The following is a 24,241-nucleotide window of genomic DNA, read 5'->3' as shown; positions in this document are numbered from 1 at the left end:
AAGCTTTATAGAACATTAAAAAAAAAAAGCTATAAGTTGAGGACAGTGGAACAAACTGAAAGAGACATATGCCTTAATGAATTGAGAGACCCCATGCCAACCCTGGGCAGACTACCCAAATGTGATACATAAACCTGTCAGATCAACTATTACTTTACTCTGTTACAGCTACCATAACTATACAAAATGGAGTGTTATAATCAACTAACATGATAAATCAAAAAAGCAACCCTCATTGATATTGAACTAACATATAATAAATGTCAACAGCCATTTTCCTTTACAATATTAGATACACCAGTTGGCTAATACCTTAATATTACAAAATAATTATTATGAATCTTACCTAATATTAAATTCAAGGTGAGTTATTAATACTCTAATTAAAAGCAGGAGTAGAATAGGTTCATTATTACCAAATCAAGATAGGCAGAATAATTGAGAAAACATCTAATGTAAAAAAATATACAAAAAGGCTGACAATTACAGAATTATTCAACATTATTAGTCATCAGAGAAATGCAAAATAAAACCATAATAAAGGACCATGACACATTCATTGGAATAGCTAATATTAAAAGACTGAGAATACCAGTTGTTAGCAACAATATGGAGCAATGGGAAAACTCATCCACTGGTGGTGGAAATGCAAAATAGCCATCTAATTTGCATTTATTTTTCATGACTTATTACCATTACATATGAACTACATGTGGAAATACTTTCTTCCTTATACTTAACATCCATTTGTATTTCACTTATTTACGGTATAGGTTTTGCCAATATTTCTATTGAGTTGTGGGTTTTTTTGTTTATTTGGTACTTCTGCTTTATTTAATCAGAATATTAGCCACCTGTTGTACACATTGCAAATTTTTTCCAGTTTCTATCTTTGAAATTGATTTTCTTTCCAATAATATTATTACTTTAATTTTACTTTATAGTAGCCATATGTTCCAATCTTTTTATGTTTATGGTTTGTGGTTTTGTCTCCTGCTAAACATAACCATTCACATGCTGGTGTTATCTCTAATAATTTGGTGATTTCATTTTTATGAATAAGTCATTGATGCAACCAGAATTTTTGATGATACAAAAATTAGGAGTAAAGGATTATTCTATATATTCATTAGTTTTTTAACCATTTGTTCCAGCAATGTTACTTTGCAATTTTCTTCCCAGTATTTTAAAATTCTACCTTTATTTAGTGCTGTATTTCCATTATGATTTTAGATATATTTCTAACCTCTCCATTCTTTTTTCCCAACATTCCTATCTGCCTACATATATACCTTGTAGCAAACACTTTTAATTATTGTAGCATTACGACCTAGCTTAATAAATGCATGCAGGAAAAAAAGGCTTCACTGTCTCATAATTTTTATTTACTAAAATTTGCTGGAAATTCTTGTATATTAACATGATAAAACCAGTTTTTTGATATAATTTATACAGAATAACATGCAAATCTTGTGAATGCAGGGTTTAATGAATTTTGGCTAATTGAGGCAGCTGTGTATTCACCATCAAAATCAAGATAGAGAACATTTAGATTATTCCCAGTATTCCCCAGTGTCCATTCCTAGTCACCTTGCCAAAACCTGCAATAGTAAGTAATCTTCACTGTCATTATAAATTTTATTTGACTTTTCTAAAGTTTCATATAACTGAAATTATCCAATTTGCACTAATTTGTTTCTGACCATTTACACTCAACATCATGTTATGGAGGTTCACCCATCCATGATGTGTGTATATCTAGAGTTTATCCCTTTTTTTTTGCTAAGTAGTATTCCATTGTACGAATATAACATAATTTATATAAGCTGTCACTTGTTGGTTGAAAAATTCTGGATTGTATTTTAAGTGCATATTTTAACTTTATAGTAAACTACCAAGCAAGTCTCCAGAATTGTGCAATTTTACGTATATAACTTTCTTTTGGTCACCAATACATCATTCATTCCAATTGTCTGTGAGTGTACCTCACCTACTATGCCCTAAATAACTTTCAAGATTTTTGTTGAATGATTGAATGAATGAATGAATGTAAGGAAGTAAGTAGCAAAATTGCTTACAATAATAACTTTATGTCGATTAATTTTAATGTGGAAGGTAATTATCAAATCAAAATAAATATTAAGAAATATTTTAGAAAAATTATGATATTTGGCTGATGCATTTATGGAGAGAACAGATAAAATAGAAATGAATACATATAGAGGTATTAATTTTACTATTTCTTAGTGTGTGTATCAGTATTTTTATGATTCTGTTCACACAAACAGATACGATCAGATGGCTGTACTGACATTGGGCAAGGAAATAAAGGTGCCAGAAGCTAGTACAATCTAACTCCAGTTCTTTGATAAGCATGTTGAACCTAGGGAGCCCTCATACAGGTAGATCCCATGGTGAAAGTAAAAGCTGATTTAGTGATTTAAAACTAATTCCTACACTTGAGCTTAAAACTAAGCTTAATTGTCATCTACCAGCTTTGGAAATATGCAAAGCCCATGAGATTTCAACAAATTACAACCCTAAAAAGTGACCACATAGAAATTGACTTGATTAGAATTTATAATGGGTTTCCTAGTTAGTTCAATAGTGGACCTTGTCATGATTCAGTAGTGAGATATATATATTCTCAGACATAGATGCCTACTAAAATTATGTTTGAAATGTGAAACAAAAGAAAATATTAATTGGCTAAGTAGATCCATTTTATCATACTGACAATGATATGTCATTCTATCATTTTTGTTTCCTTTTTCACTCCACAAAAATGTATAATGAATACATTTAAATGTAATAAAGGAAAGAATGATGTGAATTACAATAATATAACCAGTAGCTGTGCTTATATCAAAGATGAAAAATAACATCCTTAATCCCACACTGAATCCACTTAATGAGAAAGCTGGCAGGTAGACATTTTTGTTTGAAATCCTAAAGATTTTACCAGTGTGACATTTGGAATATCTACTATCTAATCAATTTAAAAATAATTGAGAATGAGGAATCTGTCAAAATGGGGGTGTCTCGAGACTTAATATGAAAAGATTTTTAAAATACACTATTTCATATTATCTGTTACGTCAACTAATCAGACATATAATTTTCCTTTCATTTGCATAGTCTCAAAGTCTCTTTAATATTTCAAAGTCAGCTTGATAGGTTGATAATACTTTGTGGCATGTTTGAGCCTGGTATATGTGTCTTCTTATAGGTGACATTAGTCACCTATATATATAGGACTCTAGTGAAGTAGTCTTTTCTTTGATCCTGACATCAGAATACGTGTTACTTGTTGGGGGTTCGGAGGGGGCGGGGACCGCCTCATCCATTTGTCATGATGGCACAATGTCCAATTCTTGGTCAGTTGAAGTACTTCTCTGGAGTGTAAATAATGACTTTTTCCTGCTTTTCAATTTTTAAAGTGATTTTTTAAATTTGAGTTTCACAGCTAGCCACTTCAAAAATTCAAATACTTTAGAAGCACAGGGAACATTGTATCAACTAGTGCGTGCCTTTTATTTTTCAAGTATCGCAAACTGGCCAGGGGGTGTAAATTTAACAGTGAATATAGTCTTCTGCTGTTGTTGTTGAGATTACTTGAAAAAGCAGCAGTCATGGCAAGGTAAGAGTGGATCCTGCTACCAATGTACCTTCCTCTATAGAAATGGAGTGGAACCACCAATTCAGAAGATGTTATTGGCAGTCTTTTGATATATTGTCATAAATAATAAGGACTATGTAAGACATGCAGGGGAAACTATTCTATGACATTCAAGGAAACCACTTGTTCTGCAATTACGAAAAAATGTCACCCACACATCTGCATTCATTGTTAGGTGGATAACTTTGGTAGGGAAAGGTTCAGTGAGGAGAATCAAAAGCAGTGTATTTTGTTAAATCCTTGAGGATTTAAAAATATGCTAAAATTTTAGTTCCTGTATGAGTTGGTATGTCTTTTCAGGTATTTGTAGTCATTTTTCTAATCAATCAATATAAAATATTTCTGTAAACTGTACATTTTTAAATGCCACATGAACTATTTTCATATATTTGGGTACCATTGTTTACTACAATACAATAAGTTATTATGTTATTTCAGAGTATAGCCTTGTTACTTCTTAATGGATGGGTTTAGTGTTATTCTACTCAGTGCTGCCCAGCAGTGCCAAAGGTGCTTGTAATCACACCCCCACAGCCAGAGGCATCAGAGAAGACCAAAAGGAAAGGCAGGCTCTCTGTGTTGAAATGAAAGACCTTGTTCTACTATTCATCAGTAAGTGGTAGGGGATCATCATTAATTTTAGTTCATATTTTTTTATTTCTACTTTCAATACCTTCTTGACACCTCTTAAGATTATATGAATTATTATATCAGCAGGTATGAGGTACTGAAGCATGCAATTTCATGCAGGGAGAAATCAAGCAGTTGAACCATTAAAATTAATGCAAATAGCCTGTTTCTATTTAAGAAAGAAAAGAGGGGTAATCTTGAGGAAGAATTATACGTAGTGTAACAAAATTGTCTATAAACTACCCTTAAAATTATGTATTGTTTCAGTCCAAAGTAATTAAATTCTTTTGCAATATTAACTTTCTTTTCTTGTATATTAATTCACTACAAATTAGCTATAAAAAGACCAGTCCAAACACCTAAATTTACTTTTATTTCCATTTCCTATCAATACAATGGTTTTATTTAACCTGTTTTCCAGCAGGCCAACAGGAACTTTTGAAATCCGTTTCTTTATACTTATAATTCTGTGCTTTAAATAATGTAACCCACACCAACCAGAGAGAAATTAATTAAAGATTCCTTGGAGCATTACTCACCTCCTCTTGAGTGTCTGCTACATGAAGATTTAACCCATAGTCAGTAAGGGCTTCTCTACATCTTTCTTAAACTATTACTGCTAAAACTTCAGGTTTGTTCTTGGGAATAAGGAAAAATTTCTCTGTTTATAAAATATATTAAATCATCTTTTGTAATACTGCTAAGTATCTTCTCACAGAACATAGCAATCTTTTGTAGAGTTTTCACATAGTCTAAGACTCTTTGATTTTTTTTTCTCAAATGCTGTGTTCCCCAGTTTCCTGTGTACTTACCACTACATAACATGAAAATACCCAAACTGTGTATTTCCATTGTAAACAGTTTATACATACAGTTTGGTTAGGCAGAATCTATACTTCCTGTGCTGTGACACGCCTGGGTTCTAGTTTAGCTATGTGTCCTCCGTATCCTCATGTTAAAAGAAGATAATAGCCTCTATATTTTCCTTAAAAATGTGTAAAATAACGTGTGATTTCTTAACATATTTTAAGTTTAAGAAAACTTTATGGTACGATAGACATAAGAATTCTGGAATATTCTCACAAACACATGGCTGACTTTCATCAACATCTAATTATAGAAACTAAAGTCACTAAATCTTTTTTCTGATACCCATCTTTAACATCTGTAATCATTATGGTTGTGGCTTACATGAATGAATCAGCTAAAATTATGGAGAGTTTCAAAATGTGTGGCATTGGAATTGTCTTTGACACTAAAACAACACAAGGAGAATAGCTTATCATAATGAGTTCAGAATACACAACCTCTTCTTACCATGAGCAGCAGCTGATGGCATTGCTTGCTGCTTGCTTTCCATTGCAAAATAATTGTCTGGAGCAGATAAGATCACAAGCTGGTTAATGTCACGAGCCTGCCCCTGTTGCTAATATGATCTTATCAGTCACTGACTGATCACTTTCTAGGGAGAAGTATCAGCCTGTACCCACCCTACCCTTTTTTTTTAAGTGGGCTTAGGATGAGAAGCAAATACTATACAATAGTAAAATGAGCTTTCACTTTTTCTTTTTTCTTTGATAAATATTTTGTTCACAGAGCTTGTGTTTACCTCATGGGACTGCTGCCAAGGCAGAGGTTCAATTCCATGAACTGAAATACATCATCACGTTTTGGCATAATTGCATTTCTAATGGGCTCTCTGAGAAAGGAATGCGTAAGTGCCAATTACAGCATGATACAAATAAAGCATTATTATGTTCTCTGGAACAATCTGCATAATGACAATATAGTCATATTGTATTATGTTCAGTTATTTCTATTTCCTCTACTTGAATCTTTCTGTCAACAAACGATTTTTTAAGAAGTGCCTCAACTGTGATTTGAATGCTATAAAAGTAATAATTTATTTGTCAACAAAGTATGTAAAATCATATATGTGTTACTTAGAGAGAGAGCTCATATACAGACATTTATGGATATCTATATGCAGGTACAGATATAGAGAGGTATACCATATGTAGTAATAGATGCATTATCTAATGATCCGTCACCTCTTTGATTATAGTATTTAATTATCCAAATTGCTGTACTGCAAAGCAGAAAATAACTAAGAGTAACTAGTTTCAGCCTAGTTAATATGAGACATATGAGAAAGTAGTAACAACCACTTTGAAAGCAAAATCACATAAATAATAACTCAAAAAGAAGTGTAAAGATAAGATACAAGCACCAAAATGAAATGCAGATTGTTCCTAATGTTTGAAGGAAACTCCTTTGTGCTGTTGAAATAAATATTATGCAATAAGTGAAAAATATATTACTTAGATTTGTCTTCAAGCCAAAAGGTCTTAAAGGGGCATAGTCTCTGGAAAGTGTTGTGCAATCGAGTGAATGCTTGCTCTAATGTCAGCACTACAACATTTTCTGATCCTGATCTACACGACGAGTCAAGGAGAATTTTTTTCACTTTAGTTTTTCATCAAGTCAGAACCTATTTGACAGTATGGCAGCACTACCCATGAAGGAGCCTTATTGATTTGGGCATCTAGTTTAAAGGGAGATAAACCATAATATGTTTGGGATGAAATCACTGTTGTTCTTGGTGCTGTCCTTGAGCAACAAATTTAAATCTGCAGCAAGGAAGGGTTTTTTTTTTTTTCCCTTCAGAATAACAGGTTATTGATTTTAGCAGAAAATCACCTCATAAAACTTTATTTCAAGATTTTTGTACTTTTACAATTACAGATTTATATTGAGGAGTGTTAATCATTCCAAGCATAGAATATTCAAACAATATTTAATATAAACAAGAAAAGATAAAATCACAGTTCATTAAGAAAGGTCAAATGGTATTTGTATAGGAAATATATCTATAGTAAATATTGCAAAAAATGCCAGCGAATATATTTAGAATAAAATGAAATGGCAATGTGGAGGAGAGGAAAGAAGTGATTAGAAATGAGAGAAACCACTTTATGTAATATGGACTTTCAGTGAAGACTTCCCTTGAGTCAAGAGATTATGAAATATTTATCTGAAATTTTCTAGTAGATAAAAGAAAAGTAATTACAGGTTTGTTTGGTAGCTTAACTGATCGACCATCTTACTGCTGTAATAGCAAACTTTATGAGTCATCAAAAGCTACAAATGCTTAACTCAAAATGGATTAAAGACTTGAATACAGACCTGAAACCTCCTAGAAGAAAATATAGGTGGCAAGTTCTTGACATACGTCTTGGCAATAACTTTTTAAATTTGACACCAAGACCAAAAGCAACAAAAGCAAAAATAAACAAGTGGGACTATATTAAACTGAAAAGTTCCTACACAGCAAGGGAAACCATTAACAAAATGAAAAGGGAACCTAAGGAATGGGAGAAAATATTTGCAAATCATATATCTGATAAGGGGTTAGTACAAAAAAAATGTATAAGGAACTCATACACCTCAACAGCAAAAAAACACAAGTAAACAAACAAACAATTTGATTGAAAATGGGCAGGGGATCTGAATAGATATTTTTCAAAAGAAAACATATAAAAAGTGCTCAACATCATTAATTATCAAGGAAATGCAAATCAAAACCACAATGAGATTACCTCAAGCCATTTAGAATGATTATAAAAAAGTCAAGAAATAACACATGTTGGTGAAAACGTGAAGAAAAGGGAACATTTATGCACTCTTGATCAATTTCAAAAAAGCTACAAGTGAAATTTAGTGTTTGTGTTCATCAAATACCTTTGTCTAATTCACTAGATTTTGTGTACTTTCATTACATTGTCCTTAATTCATCAGATTTTACAATTGTGTGTAAAAATAAATGCTATTTGTTCACTCAGGTAATAGATGCACATTCAAAGTTTCAAGCAAAACATTATCAGTTAAGAGATTTTTATAATTTGTATACACATGTAGAACCTATATGTGCAACAATATATTAATATAATAATGAGAAAATTTAATCAAATATGCTTTGGGTATAGATTACAGAATAATTAAAAAGGAAATATTTTCCTCGTTTTTCTCAACAGGTGAATGTTTCTAATAACTATAAGTATTTTCTGTAAAATTAAATGCCTTTAATTTCTGATACTAAAGATCAAAGATTATCATATTATTTTCCATATTTCTTTGATACTAATAATGAGTTGAAAAATATCATTAACTTCAAAATTCTATGAGTTTTCTGTGAATGCTATTATGTCAAAGCATTATTTGTGCACTTTTCCAAAAGTAGACATTCCATCTTGTTAGCTCCTTAACCATATTGTGAAAGCATAATTGTATTCTGTGCATTCTTGGTTGACATTAAAATGATCTGTTAGTTGTGCCTAGCAGAATGTCATCCTTTCTGCATTATGTATTTAGATTAACTCACCCAACAACTTCGGATCAACAGTGTGTTTCTACCCATCCATCTGTCTGTAAGAGTGAAAACTAAGATGTAGGATTACTAATTTGTTAAGATATCTTTTTCATTTGTCTTAAAAATATGAATTAAAAAGATGTGTGAAAAGAGCATTTCACAAAAGCCTAGTTTCCTTTTAAAGGCATATTTGAAAGTCTTAGATGAGCCTACAAATACAACTGTCAGGATTATTCAGTATTAGAGCAAATAATAGAAAATTATCACTGTCCACACATCAGATACACATGATTATTTGATTTGTTTACTTGCTTCTAGTTTCTGAAGGCTTAAATTTATATAAAACATCTCTTTTCAAATAATTTCTCTGTAAAAAAATTGTCTTATTTCATTATTATAACCTTTTTTGTGTTTACTTACAAGACTTCTATAACATGGCTGTTTTCCTATTTAAATGTATTCCCCTGAGTTGGCTGTATTCATGCTTTTACACTCTTTAGATATTATATGCATATACAACAATTTATGAGTTTCATTCTGACTGGCATTTGCTCCTTTATCTCTTCCATTTATCCATAATATTTTTATTTCTAAGTGCAAAGTCTCAATAGTCTATTAGCTTTTTCTTCTCACTTTATTCAAGGATCGTTCCATCCCTGAAAGCTGAGAAAGTCTATAGCTAGATTCTATCAGCAAATTAATAATATGCCAATAGTTGTACCTTTTATCTGCTTCCTTCTAAGAATTTATATCCAAGTTACAACTATTAAAAATACAATATGTTAAAAAGATACTCTAAGAATAAGCAAAGACATTACAGATATGATGATATGACAAGTCTGTTAAATATTATTAGTTTAAGAACTCCTACAAGCAACAAAGATATATTGTACAGCACAGGGAAATATAGCCATTATTTTATAATAACTTTAAATGGAGTATAATCTATAAAAATACTGAATAACTGTGTTGTATACTTGAAACTAATATAACATTATAAATCAACTATACTACAATAAAAATTATATAAAGCAACTGTCAGAAAATTTACAGTAATAACCAAAAATAAGTTTAAATTCCTTCCAAAAAAAGAATATTTGGTGACATGAGGTAATCTGTAACATTGTTTTATGAGTAAATAAGGCTACAAAACTATGTATAACATAACATAATTCTATTAAAATTATTTTACATGTAGTATATACAAACATAGACATAGAAATAATACACATCCACAATGTAACAGTGATTACTTCTGAGTAGTGGAAATACTGATATTTTTTAATTTTTTTACCTAACAATTCTCTGCATTATTCATATTTTCTAAAATAAACTTTAAAAGTTGTAAAAAATAAAATTAAACTAAAAATTAAAGAACTCCTACAAGTAAGAATATAATACCTAACAACTAAAAGAGAATATCCTTTAATGATTCACATAATCAGAATTTAAAAATAAGTGTATTTAATTTTTTCATCATAAAATACAAAATAATACTTTAAACTGATTGACATATTAGCTTTTCAACACGGAATTTTTGTCTTTTTTAAGTTGTAAAAATTAGTGAAAAGAAATGGACATGTGATATATTGCTGGGACCAACAGAAACTGGCAAGTGATCTCCCATTATGAAGTTATAGCTTTAAACTCATTAATACTTCTGTTGTGGCAATGCTACAAGTGTGCCTTTTTCCTAGAGAAATAATGAAAATAATTTAAAAGCCTTGCATATATGAAAATTTATTGTAGCATTATTTACGATACTAAAATGTAAAGCAGTCTATAGGTTATGGTAAACAGTTCAAATGATTCAGGAATGTCAACTTGTAAGGGATATTGGGTAGTAATTAAAATCATCCTGAAATGGTGATAAATGTAACCATATGACTTAACTGATGTGGTTGGTATCAAATACTTTTTTCAATTATTCCATGTAATTACACTCATATTACTCAGATAGCATTCCCTAATATTGGATTCATAACATATTCACTGATAATGATTTGCTCTTGTTTTTTTGGTCTAGATTTTGAATCCAGGATGTCTTTCTTTATCCCAGCTTCCCACTGTCCATGCATGGTTTGTGTGTTATGTGTTTTAAGTAGTCGTTGATTCCGTACTCTCTTAGCCATTCCTTTCTCTATTATCCTAGCTCAGATCTGCATTATCTTTCTTCTAAAACCCTTTTTAAACGTCTTTCCTCTTCTGCCTTTCTCCAGATTTGTTCAGTTAAAATTCACATTCCATTTCGTTCCTATGGGATCCATGCATAATGTAAATCAGATAGTGTCACTTTCCTTAAAGTTTGGCTTCAAGACAAAATCTAAGTTTCTTGACCTTCCATGGCAAGTCACATCTGTCATCCCCTCATGTCTCTCTATTGAAACTTCATTAACAAACACTGCCCTCAGCCCCCTCCATACTGTGCTATATGTTAACTTTGTTTCTATTCTGCCTTCTGCCTTGAAAATATTCTTTCCAGTTCTTTACCTGTCAGTTCTTTCTGTTTATCGATAATGACATAAATATGAAGTTAAATACAATGGATAATAGTAATAAGTATAAAGTATCTTATTAAAAACAATTTTATTTCAAAACATCTTCCTTTTTTCAATTTTATAATTTTAAATTAAACCTACAAATGAGTATTTAGAACTGTCAACCTGACCTCATTTGAATTCTTCTTTGCTATAATATTTTTGGAAACTCAACAAATAACCAAAGGCCACCTGCTCCTTTTGAGTGGTCAATCTTCTGTCAACCGACATACTCTGATTTGAAGTTTAATGGCCATGGGTCATGTATCTGAATCTGTGATTGGGATCCACAAATAACTTTCTAAATAACTGACCTTAAGTTTTAGGGTTTAAATTCTTTGAAGAAAAAGAGCAGAAAAGTTTTATACATTAAATTTTTGACAAAATAAAAATCTGTGTGAGGTGATAGATGTAACTAACCTTAGTTCCAATCATTTCACCATATATACATATATCAAATTATGATGTTATAATCTTAAACTAATACAATGTTAGATGGCAATTATATTTCAATGAAACTGAAGAAGAAAAAAACAGTATTACCTAGCATTTTAAAACTCTAAATGCAAATTTTGATAATTTAAAGCTAAAAAAGATATGTTGAATATTACTACCTTCTGGAATCTATTATTGCCAAAAAACTTACATTTGGTAGATCCTAAATTAAAACAGAGTTAAAACTAACATTGAAAAATATAAAAACTAACATTCCAAAAATAAAAAGTTATTTTCAGGATTTTATGTTATATATCACCTAGATCAGAGTTCACCAAACTATAAACCAAGGGTCAGTTGCTTTTTTTTTTTTTTTTTTTGTAAATGAAGTTACACTGGAACACAACCACACCCATTCTTTTACTTGCTGTCTTTGGCAACTCCTTCCTACAAGGGCTAGTACTGTTGAGTAGTTGCTACAGAGCTTAGATGACGCTCAGAGCCTAAAAGCATTCACTATCTATTTCTTCACAAAATTGTCTACTGACCTCTGACCTAGCTTATGTATTTTGTTCAATTCTGACTCCACTTTAAAAAGAATATTGAGGAATTGTGTCTCATTCATACTCTGTAACTCTACTATAGCCTTTATTCTCTGTCTGTTTCCTTTATTGATACATAAGCAGTTTAGAGCTTTTAGTGGAGTGAAATGGTTTTCTTCAATGGTTTTCTTTATTCATTTTTAGTTTTTATTTTAGTTCCATAATTCATACACATTCCACAGAAAAAATAGGCTTGTTATTATTGGTTGTAAGGACAGACAACTCACTGATTTAAGACTTGAGTGAGATTTACACATTGCCAAACCACTCAGAGTATATCTCATTCCAGCTTCTGGATCTAAATTAACCCTCTAATCTGATTTAAAAAAAAAAAACTTTCAGTACTTTGGGAAGGTAATTATATTAATTTTCCTGAGTTAGGTAACACATTAAAAATATTTTTACATGCTATGCGCAGTTTTTTTGACACTAAGTATCTAACTAGTGAAGCTTAGTATATTATGAGACAAAATATGTTTGTTTTAAATTTTTATCATATCTTATGTATAACAGAAGAAAGAAGTCTACTAGTCACAAAAACAAAACCAGAGATAAAATCTACAACATAAGAAGGATTAGTTAGGTGAGGAAGGTATAGCTCAGAGGTAGAATGCATGTTTAGCATGCACGATGTCCTAGGTTTACCCCTAGTATCGCCATTAAGATAAATAAATTAATTAAATAAACAAACAAGCAAGCAAACAAACAAACCTAATTACCCTCCCTGCCAAAAAGAAAATGAGTTAATTTCAGTTTCAGTTTTAACTGAGCATTTAAAAAATATACGTGTGTGTGTGTGTGTGTATAAATCAGCTTTATAAAGCTTCTAACTGTAGGGGCTAGTTTTATTTACTATGTCTTATCAATAGAAAGTATGTTCCATGATAGCAGGGAATGTGTCCTATTCACCCAGAAGCTAAAGCAGCATACAGTAGGCACTCAGAAAAGCATCTGTTAAATGAATGTGTTGAAGTTACCTAACTAGATCCTTCCTACAGCACTGTGACTTAGGCACAACATTGTGAGTTAAGTGTTAATGGACTCAATTTTCAAAGGTGGTAAGCAAGACCCAGAAAAATTACTTGGCTTACCCTAAGACACACAGCTTTTATAGAGAGCCAGCATCAAAACAAAACAAAACAAACTGTGCATTCTGCATCCCAAGTGTGTCTTTTTTGCTTATACAATATTTCCTTTTCTTTGAGGAATAAAGAAACTGGAATTGGTTAGCTTAGGGTAATTTTATATGAAGATTTAAGAAGAAGAAATAATTTTAATTTTTTAAAAATGTTGTTGTTTTGAATCTGTATAGCCCAAGACACAAAAAATAAAATAGCTTAAATTGAAGTGGAGATAATTCAGGTAGTGACAAGAATTTTTTTTTAAATCTTTTATTATCTTCTTGACTTGGACTCAGCAGAGATACTCATCTCCTTACTTCTGCATTTTAATTATCACCACCTGTTAACTGTATTAACTACCAGAAAAACAGAATGAATAACAAAGTGTTGGAATGTAGTTACTCCACCCACAGAGAAGCAATGCAGACTTAGCAAAATATGGTTCAGTAGTTCTTCATGACATAGTGGATAAGGGAGAATGCAGAAGCTTTCCAAAGTCACCATGTTTAAAATGTTTTGAGCATGAGTATTATATCTAACATTCATTGATGATTTCCTTTGATTGTAACTTTTATATAATTTCAATTTTTTTAAAGCCTGGAGTATCACTGGAATAATAGCCATTACATAAGTCTTAACATGCATATTACGTAAAGAAGAATTTTTTCCAAATTTTCCACAAATAGCTTGTTTGATTATCGTACTAAACTCACAGTTAACAAAGATGAAAGTGGTGAGATGCAATGTTAGGCTAAAAGATTTCTCCTGTTTCTCTTTTCTTAAATATTTTATCTGTTTTTGTCAACATGGATAAATGTGAAGTAATTCAATTTATTTAGCTTGAAAATAATGATGGTACCACTATGCTCAGTTTTACAATTTTGAAAAAGTAGAGGTAAAGGGTTATGTCCTAAAATAACTCAACAGGCTGAGTCAAGACACTATAGAAAGCCAATATCAAAGAAAAGTATATATTTAAACTTATATTCCTAAAATAGTCACTAGGTCTTGATGAATTTTCAGCTGACTTAAAACAAAGCATTAATAATAGATACTTTCAAAGTTATGTAAATTATGCTGGAGAATGGGAACAGTAGGAAAGATTTCGTGTTAATTTTGTGGGGTTAGTCTAATTTTGATACAAAGTCGTGACAAAGACAACAGAAAAATAAAACTATAGGAAAAGCTAAATATGAATGTACAAAGAAAATCCTAAATGAATTATTAGCAAGGAAAAAATCTAGCAGTAAGAGGAAAATATATTATTACTCCAGAATGAAAGCAGGGTTCAAAACTAAAAAATGTGTTTATATTTATAAGTAAAGAGTATAAATTATGTGATCTATTGATAAAGGCTAAAAAGGCATTAAATAAAATTCAAAAATTTCTCTCTAAAGAAATCCCTCATGAAGCTGGCAGTAAAAGAAACATCCTAGACCAATGTGAAGACTCAAAACCCTGTAACAGACAACAGGTCTATTTAATGGTGAAAGTTAAGAAGTGATCTTATTAAAAAACTTCTGCTAAAGTATATTTTATTTAACATAGTACTGGAAGACTTAGATGACGTAGAAAAAAAGGAAAAGAAAAAGGGTGATTAACATTTAGAAAGTAAGAATTAACACAGTCAGAATTAGCAATATTACCCCTAGGTTCTGCAAAGAGCAGCCATCATAGTGTTCACTCACAGTGAGCTCCAAGATGTCGTAATCTCCAACCACTTGGTTAATTTTAGCCAGCCCAGTTCTCTGCCTATAGCCACCAGAGTTCTGGTCACTGACTAGGGTCAAGAGCTTAGCTGAGCTGAAGAGAGCTGCCAAGTGTCACAGTAGCCAATTAAAGCAACAAGCCAAAATGGAAGTAACTGTCAATACTTTAATCACTTACTGTGATAGTTAAGGTTAAACCGGGAGCCAGGACCAATTCCCCCCTGTTTCAATTCCACCCATGGAATGAAGTGCCAGTGGAGGATTGGATCACCACAGGTATGGGGTTATATCGATGCTGAGGGAGCTCTGAAGAAAAGGCTTTTGTAGTTTTAATAACCTGGGGACTAGCAGAAGACAAAAGGGGAAGGGCTAGGAGTAGAAAAGAACTAGGTACTGAGTCAGAGTGGGGAGAGGTGTCTTCAAGATTTCCCTATAAGAAAACTTCCAAATGGAGGTGCCTGGGCTGGGAATGCAGATATATATACATAAGAGGATGTCAGCCAGAGGGCCCTGAGTCCCTGACTATAACTTTCTTCAGAGACTACAGTGCATTGGCTGTGCATCAAGTCTGGTGACGACAGAACAGTTTTTTCCCCTTGAGGCCTGCCAGGTAAGACTTTGCCCATGATTGGCCCTGAAAAATCACAAAATGATTTCTTGCCAGGAGCTGGACTACTCATCCTGGAGATCCTCCAGGCTCCCCTCAGGCTCAATAATTTTCTGTTGAACTCAGAGAAGTTGTTATACTCATGCTTATGGTTTATCACAGTGAAAGGATACAGATGAAAATCAGCAAAGGGATGAGGTACATACAGCAGGTACAGAAATATCAGTTGCAAAGCTTCCATTTGTCTTGTCCCAGTGGACTTGTGTGACCGGTGCTCATTTCTCTAATCAATGATGTGTAACAATGGTACAAGGAGTACTGACAACCAGGGAATCTCCCCAGAGTCTTGTGTTCAGAGTTTTTATTGGGATTTGATCACACAGACATGATTAATGGTTCACATGACTGACCTTACTCTCCAATCCCTCAGAGGTCATGCTGACATCATGTGTCCCAAGCTCCCTCCATAAGTCGCATTGCTAGCATAGATTACCTGTTATGGTCCAAAATCTCCAGGTAAGCAAAAACATTGCATTGGGCAGGACCTTACATGGGCTAAGAGGTTCCCTCCCAGGAACTGGAGGCAAAGGGCCAAACCTTCTTTGCTCAAAATTAATCTTTTACTGCACACTGTTTTTCTCCCCTGAATCTTGGGGATTTGGGGGGGGGGTTGTTTGTTTGTTTCTGTGTATTGGGATCATTTCCATCAGCAAACAAATCTGCCATATAAGATATATAAAAATCCAATTAAAAAGCAGCAACATCAAGAAAGCAAATATCTTTGGATCCACCGCCCTTCAGCTACTCTCTCATTTCTGCTATGCTTCTTATGTAAAATATACTGAACTCTCCAGTCAGGGTAAATCATATTACTAGTAATCTTCAGGGCGGTTTCCTCAGTTTTGAATCAGTCTCTATACTACATTGACTGTACTGAAGCAAACTCATCTTCAGACAGTAACTCCTATATGCTTCAGAGAGCCCAGAGCTCCTCTGATCCACCCTGGGCATATTTACTGGAATCAGCAATAGCATGCAGGCTGTTGAAGTGTTTGCAGCTGAAAGTATATTTAGAGGATTATATACAATAGTAATTGATTCTTTTTTACTTCATAAAGTTCTGTTTTCCACTTTATTCAGTTCTTTGATGCAAGCTTATTCCATTTGGATTTGAGAGGATTTTTCTTACAAGTAGCCATGTATGTAATTTTACTTTAAATTAGTTTTTAATTTGTTGCTGTTTCTTAGTACTTTTTAAGACCAGTGAAGAGATTTTCAGTGCTTCTTTCCATCATTTTTTTATGAATTCAGAAGGTTAACAGAGTTGATGATTAGTACAGTTCCAGATTAATTTTGAACAAATTTCCAAACTAGAAAAAGAATCACAATACAAAAATGTAATACCATATTATAGTACGGAAAGCTAATTTTCCTGTTGCTGTTACAGATTCACTTACTGTAAATGTCAGGACAATCTTATTTCATAATTTTAACACAATACTGGAGAGCTGTTGTAATAGAGCAAATATTTATGATAATTAGGTTTTGCTGAATAATGTGGTTCTTCAAAGGTGATAGTTGTGGATATTGATTTTCCAAATGGACTGAGTCATTGATTGAATGAAATTTGAAGAGGAACCAAATTAGTCTCTTGAATTTACCTGGGGCTGCTACCGGTAGAATACATTATCTGAGGAATCCCATAGCTATGTTTAACAGGTCAAGGACTCCCCCTATCTGTTGGTACACTTGTGGAATCATTTATTAGTTAATAATGTTTACCTGTAAAGCCATAGGTGACTCCAAGGAGTTGCTCAATGATTGATTTTTTTTTCACTAAGATAAACAAATTCCAGAACTGAATTAAGAATGCTAAGCTTTCGATTCATACAACAAAATGAGGAAGTAGGATGTTGATTACATTGTGCAAATATAAGCTATTATTGGGAGATAAGATAGAAATATTTCTTCAGAGACAGCTGACATAAGAGTGAAACAAATAAATATTCCTCAGTGGAAAACACCTTCACGTGAAAAGCAATAAATTATTTGTTAATTCCTATTAAGCAAGAAAGCTCTCATCCATTGCGACTATTGCAAATGCGGTCAAATTAGTGAGCTGTTATACTTCTAAGATTCTAAGCATATTTTTTTCATATGTTAGTCTTTCTGGAATTGGAATATCATTCAGTGTGGATATTTAATATAGAATATTTCAATTACATGTCAATAATGATATACTGTACAATCAATAGGAAAAAACTAAATTCTATGAAAATATTTATTTTAAAATATTTTATTATGAACTATTTATAGCATAAAGAAAATATCAGGGAATAAGAAATGCCCAATATTAATATTTTGTTTTATTTGCATCTAACAAAAACTAAAGATAAATTGAAATGTCTCTCTATGTATGTCTGTCTGACATATTTCAAGTTTCTTTTCTCCATCTATTAGGGATATTAGATGGAAAAAAGAAATTTGAAAAGTCTGAAGTTTGACAGGTACCATTCATATGCATGTTTTTATACTGCTATGTGTAGAAGTTCATACTACAAATATATGAATTTTGGTATTATATTCAGTTTATTCTGATGTGCTTTTATATGTTTAACATCTGTGAAATTACAGTCATATGTATCCTAAAATAACAAATTATGATAATTTGTTTTCTTTTATTATGGCAAATAATATAAGTATTTTATTTTATCTTCATGTTGAATGTAATTTATTTTATTTCTAACAGTTTTTAATTGATATTTATGAGACATTTTATTCATTCATTTTAATTGATATCTTCTCTCTGGTAAAGATTTTATTGTACCTATAATTCATATGGTGAATTTTAAATTATTACATGTCCACAAATAGTTCATATTTATTTATACTTCTTAGCACAATAGGCATATACCTACATATATAAACATATATATATTTATATACATCTGTATGGACACAGTTTTTCCACTTTTGAATAATTTTTAACTATTGAGTAATCAAATATTATTTCTTTGCCAATTCCTTCATTTTAGTATTTTGCAACTGCTATATGTTCAATCAAGTCATTTTATTATCTCTTTCACTTACTCATTATTTCTCAGTGCAGTGGTTTGGAATCTATCTTCCATTGCAAAATTTTTTTTCCCACTATACACTAAAGGATTTATGTTTTCACCTGCATCTTATTTTTATTTTAGTATCTACTATTTTTATTTCCAACATTTATAATTGGACTTTTTTCCCTGTAATTTGCTTATGCCAGATCATTTATTTTCTCCTTTATAGTTTGTTTTATAATTACCTACTCATTTTTGTAATCCCATCTTTCCTTAATGTTATCTTAATTATACATTTTTATTATTATTATGGTGGTTACCAGGCATGTTATAATTTTTAACACACTATGTTAGTATAAATATTTACTTTGCTGAATTCCTGAAAATGCTAGAACTTTAGATGGCCTATTTTATTATCATTATCATGCGTTTTGCTTCTACATGTATTACATTATAGTCAACATAATGTATAATGCAATGTATACCCAACATAAGAGCACGTGTACTTACCTTTTCATTGCTTTTTGTTCCTTCTTGTATTTCTATGTTGCTTTGTGGTATCAACTTCCTAATGCCTGAATAATGCCCCCTAGGTTTCAAATAAAAAATTTATTACACAGGTACAGTAATAAAATCTCTGTACATTTATTAAAAGTTATATATTTTTTAAAAAATACCTGGCATAGACCTCTACATTGGCAGTTATGGCCTTCTAAGATATCGGCATTCGATTGTCTTCTGACTTACATTTTTTTTATGACATTCACTGTCAGTTTTACAGCTGCTTTCTGAAGGAAACATGTCTTTTCCTCTGGCTGCTATTAATATTTTCTCTTCATATTTGGTTTGCATCAATTTAACTAGAATAAATTTAGTCGTGCTTTCCTATGTGTCTTTTCCTGTTTGTAATTCATAGAATTTCTTCCCTTGTTGATTGATAACTTACAACGGCTCTGGGAAATTCTCAATTAATAACACACACTGTATTGCTTCTTCTTTGTTATCTGTATCCTCTCTCCCTGGAACTTCATTTGCATGTGTGTAAGAACTTTTCTTTGTGTGCTATGAGGAGGGACAGCTCCCTCATGGCTTTCTGGAAACTGCAAGTTCCACACTAGATACTGAAGGAAAGCTCAGTCACAGTCTGATCCAGGTCTTGGCAGAACATGATATGATCCTCAACTGGAATACAGAAGGATAGATAGTCTTGTGAGGAGCTGTCACAAAGCCATTTCTCAACTAGCTTATTCGTTTTCAGGATGTTCCCTATCTTGCAAGAGGCTGCCACATGGCAGCTAACCATCTACCTTCATGGATGGAGGCACTGGATTTTTACATTTTAAACCCATTTGGGTACAGCTACAGCTTAGAATTTATTCTCTGTTACACAGCAACCCACTCTTTGTGCCATGTGTCCTCTGGCTCCCTCACTTTAGAGCCATTTAACAGACATGAGGAGCTGATAACATGCTGATCTTGTATATGCTATCTGTTTAAGTAATAAACTGTATAAATGCATATGGGATCATTGTTTCTGTAGTGGCTGAATCTATGGAATTGTGACAAACCAGCTTAGCAGCCAAGTAGTCACTGGTGCTTAGAGATTTCTTTACTGATTGGCATCTCCTAGGTCTCATGCCTCATTCTACATTTTTTTTAATTGTTTTTTCTACTCTGCTTTTAGTTTGTCTTCCTTTCCAACTTTTCTTTCTTATACTGTATGGAATCTACTGTTAAACTCATGTACCAAATTCTTAATTTTAGTTAATGTATTTATTTTCATTTCTAGAATAAACTTGATTCTTTTTCTAGTCTAGTGCTCAGTTGATAATATCCATCCTGTCATCTGTTTTGCCCATCTTTTCCTGATTTTCTTGAACATACTAATTGTAGTTATTTTAAATTAGTTTTAAGTCCAGTATCTGGATCATCCATTGTCTGCTTCTACTGTCAGTTTTACTCTAAGCATTCAGATATATTTTATTTTTTTTGCATTGCTTAGTAACATTGATGCAATATCAGGCATTTACATAAAAATGTGAGTTCTCCTATCATATTTAATACTATAGACAGGAATACTCAATTCTCTGATATGTGCGTATGTGCATGCATAAAACTTACATAGGTATGTGACTTGAAATTTTATTTTTTCTTATTATTTCTTTATGTTTAATAGTTAGATTGTTTACTCTATCCCATTAGGTCCCCCTTTCCCCAGTCCAGACACAGATCTTATAATAATGTTTTATGATTCTTACTCCTCAGCAATCCTAGATAACTTATCACTTCAGCTGTGTAGCTAGTTATAGGGAAAACTTAGTTCCTATCTACCACACTATGTAATGCGTCTTTTTCTTCCCACTTTACAAAGCCATGACTCCCAGACGTTCAGTTGTGGAGCAGATGCTTTATTTTACTCTCTTTGTGAGACAGAAGAATTAACTTCACATCAGTTATTGTTTTTCAGAGGTGAGCCATATGCCACAATCCAACCACGACTCTGCTACTGCCAAAATGAAGTAGAGTTCAGTTTCATTCACAGTCTGAGTTTTTGTTTTTTAATGGGCATTGATATGTATATCCAGTTGGGCAATCTCTTTAACATTTGGATCCAACATGATATCTTTTTTTCAAAAATACAAGGTATTTTAAAGTGAAATCTAATATACCACCTTAACCTGATGTCCCTTATTTCTCATTTAATTTGAAACCTACATATTAAGCATGCAAATATGATGATATTTCAATGTCTTAGAACTCAATACTTAAAACTCCTTTTGAATACTTTATAGTCAATATAAATAAGCAAAATTACACAATTCAATTAGTAATTAAAAATAAAACATTACTCTCATATAAATTTTGAATTGGCTGAAAAATTACAGTGTGAAAATAGATACTCATAGCAGATATCCAGCCAGCACTCATGGGGTTGTAAGTATGTTTTAAGTTAAGCATAAAGGGCTGTTTTGTTTTGTTTTCTGAATGAAGGGATATGTTATCTTTTTTGTTTAGTTCCATTGTAGTGTACTGGAGGATAAAAAGTTTGGATATTACCTGTGTACACATTCAAACACATAAACAGGTATTTTTATGAGTCCAGGTGTTTGATTCATCTTCTACTAATGATATGTGTTGTGATTTATCAAACATAATTAAAACCAACTGCCTATCCTATTAGAATTTAAATCCTAAATTTCTTTTGGTTTTGATATATTTTATATACTTTACTTTTACATCAATTTCCTTCTTAATGTTTTAGGATGATTACTGTCATTTTATTTTAGTTAATTTAAATGTTCTTACATTCATTTTTGGTGTAAAACTTGGAGTTTAAAAAATAAGTGAAATAGGGCATAATCAAAGAAATATATAAAAGATAAAACTATCATTCATAGCCAAAATATGTTTCCTTTATTCTTCAGAAAAGACTGTTCTTTTTCCAATAGCATTCGAAGAAACCATATAACATATTTACTAAAGTTGATTTTTTTAAATATGATTATATTGTTTTAAAGGAATCGAGACAGTTAGATATTATCCTCTTTTTGCCGATATTTGTGTCCTCTCTCTAACTAATATACACTTCTCTAAAGAAGTGAAAATTGTCATATGTTCTTTTGAAACATCTGGGAATAACAGATTAAATTGTGTGTGTGTTTTAATCATTTGCAGAGAGCTCATAATTTTTGTTCACAGCACTCAGGAGAATGGTAAAGAAATTACAACCTAAAAGTATATAAAGAAAAGTGTGATATAAAGAATTCTTCCTTTAAGATATCACAGGCTAATGGATAAAAAAAAGAAAGAGTAACATATATCTACTGATGATAATGGTATTCTAGATAATTCATACCAACCTTCTCAACAAGGACAACTGTAAAAGATGAACAAAATGCTTTTTAAAAGTAAATCTACATGAACAAATTCAAGCGATAACAAAGCAGTGAAGGATTATGTGGCAGTTAGGACCATTCTTCCCCTTGGAGTGTCTGGTGATTTTGAAAAGGTTGCTGAAAGGCTGACAAACTAAGGAGTGAAAATTGAAACTTGTGTGGAAGCTAGTGAACAAAATAGAGTCTAGATTAGAACAAGAGCAGGCTACACTTTTAGGGTTAGGGTAAATCAGAAGCAATGCAGCTTTCATAAGAAAGAAAGAGGCACATCTTAAAATCATCTCCATTATCAAAACTAGATTAAGTGGTCTTAGATTGATTCTACCTCCAACAACTTGTGAGAGGCAAAATTTCACTCTGTCTGAAGAAAGTTACTATCATTCTTGCTCATATTTTTTATACACAACATATAGAATCTATAAAAATAGCCAGGTATCAGCGAGGATAAAAACAGTAGACTAAAGGCCTGGAAATCAACACATTTTAAAACAGATTCTTAAAAGGGTTCAGATAAAGGAGTTTTCAGATAACTTTAAAATTATTATATTATTGGATAGTATGAAAAAAAGAACTATATGGAAATCCTATTAGTAAAAAGTGCAGAATCCAGCAATGAACATGTGAAATTTGAAATGAAAAGCATAATACTGTTGTTCACGTTAGTACCCCTCAAAACCCCAAAACACTAACATATAAATCTATTAAAATATTTTATAAGATCTGTATGATAAAAATTACAAATACAGATAAAATAAATCAAAGGACTGAATGCATGAGGAGCTATTCCACGTTCAGGAATAGGAAGAGCCAATAATGTCAAGATGGCAGTTGTTCCTAACTTGATGTACAATTCAATGCAATCTCCATTAACATCCCAAGAAATTTATCATTGGGTATTGACAAACTGATTCTAAAGTTTATATAGAGAGACAGAAGAAACAGAATAGCCACCACAATATTGAAGCAAAACAACAAAGTCAGAGAACTGACACTACCTGACTTTGAGATTATGAAGCCATACTAATCAAGACAATGTGATATTGGTAGAACACTGTCAAAGAGATAAATGGAACAGAATAGAGTCCAGACATAGATCCTAACAAAGCAAAGGCAATATAATGGAGAAAAGATAGTCTTTTCAACAAATGCTCCTGGGACAACTGGACATCTATGTGCAAAAAATTAAAATTAAAAAAAAGAAAGAATCTAGACACAGACCTTATATCCTTCATAAAAACTTCCATAAAATGCAACATACCAAAATGTAAAATGCAAAACTGTAAAATTTCATAAGATAACATAGGAAAAATCTACTTGACCTTGTGTATGGTAATTACATTTTAGATATAGCACCAGAGGCACATTCCATAGAAGAAAGAATTGATGAGTTGAATTTCATTAAAATTAAAAACTTAGGCTATGCAACAGGCAATGTAGAGAGAATAAGAAGACATACCATTAGCAGAAAATATTTGCCAAACACATATCTGATAAACAACTGTTATCTAAAACATATAAAGAATTCTTAAAAGTCAACAATTAGAAAATGGACTACCCAATTAAAAAATGGGCAAAATATCAGAACAGACAATTCATA

This window comes from Vicugna pacos, chromosome 2 (genome assembly GCF_048564905.1).
Source record: "Vicugna pacos chromosome 2, VicPac4, whole genome shotgun sequence".
Taxonomy (NCBI): Eukaryota; Metazoa; Chordata; class Mammalia; order Artiodactyla; family Camelidae; genus Vicugna; species Vicugna pacos.
This window is presented reverse-complemented; position numbering follows the sequence as displayed.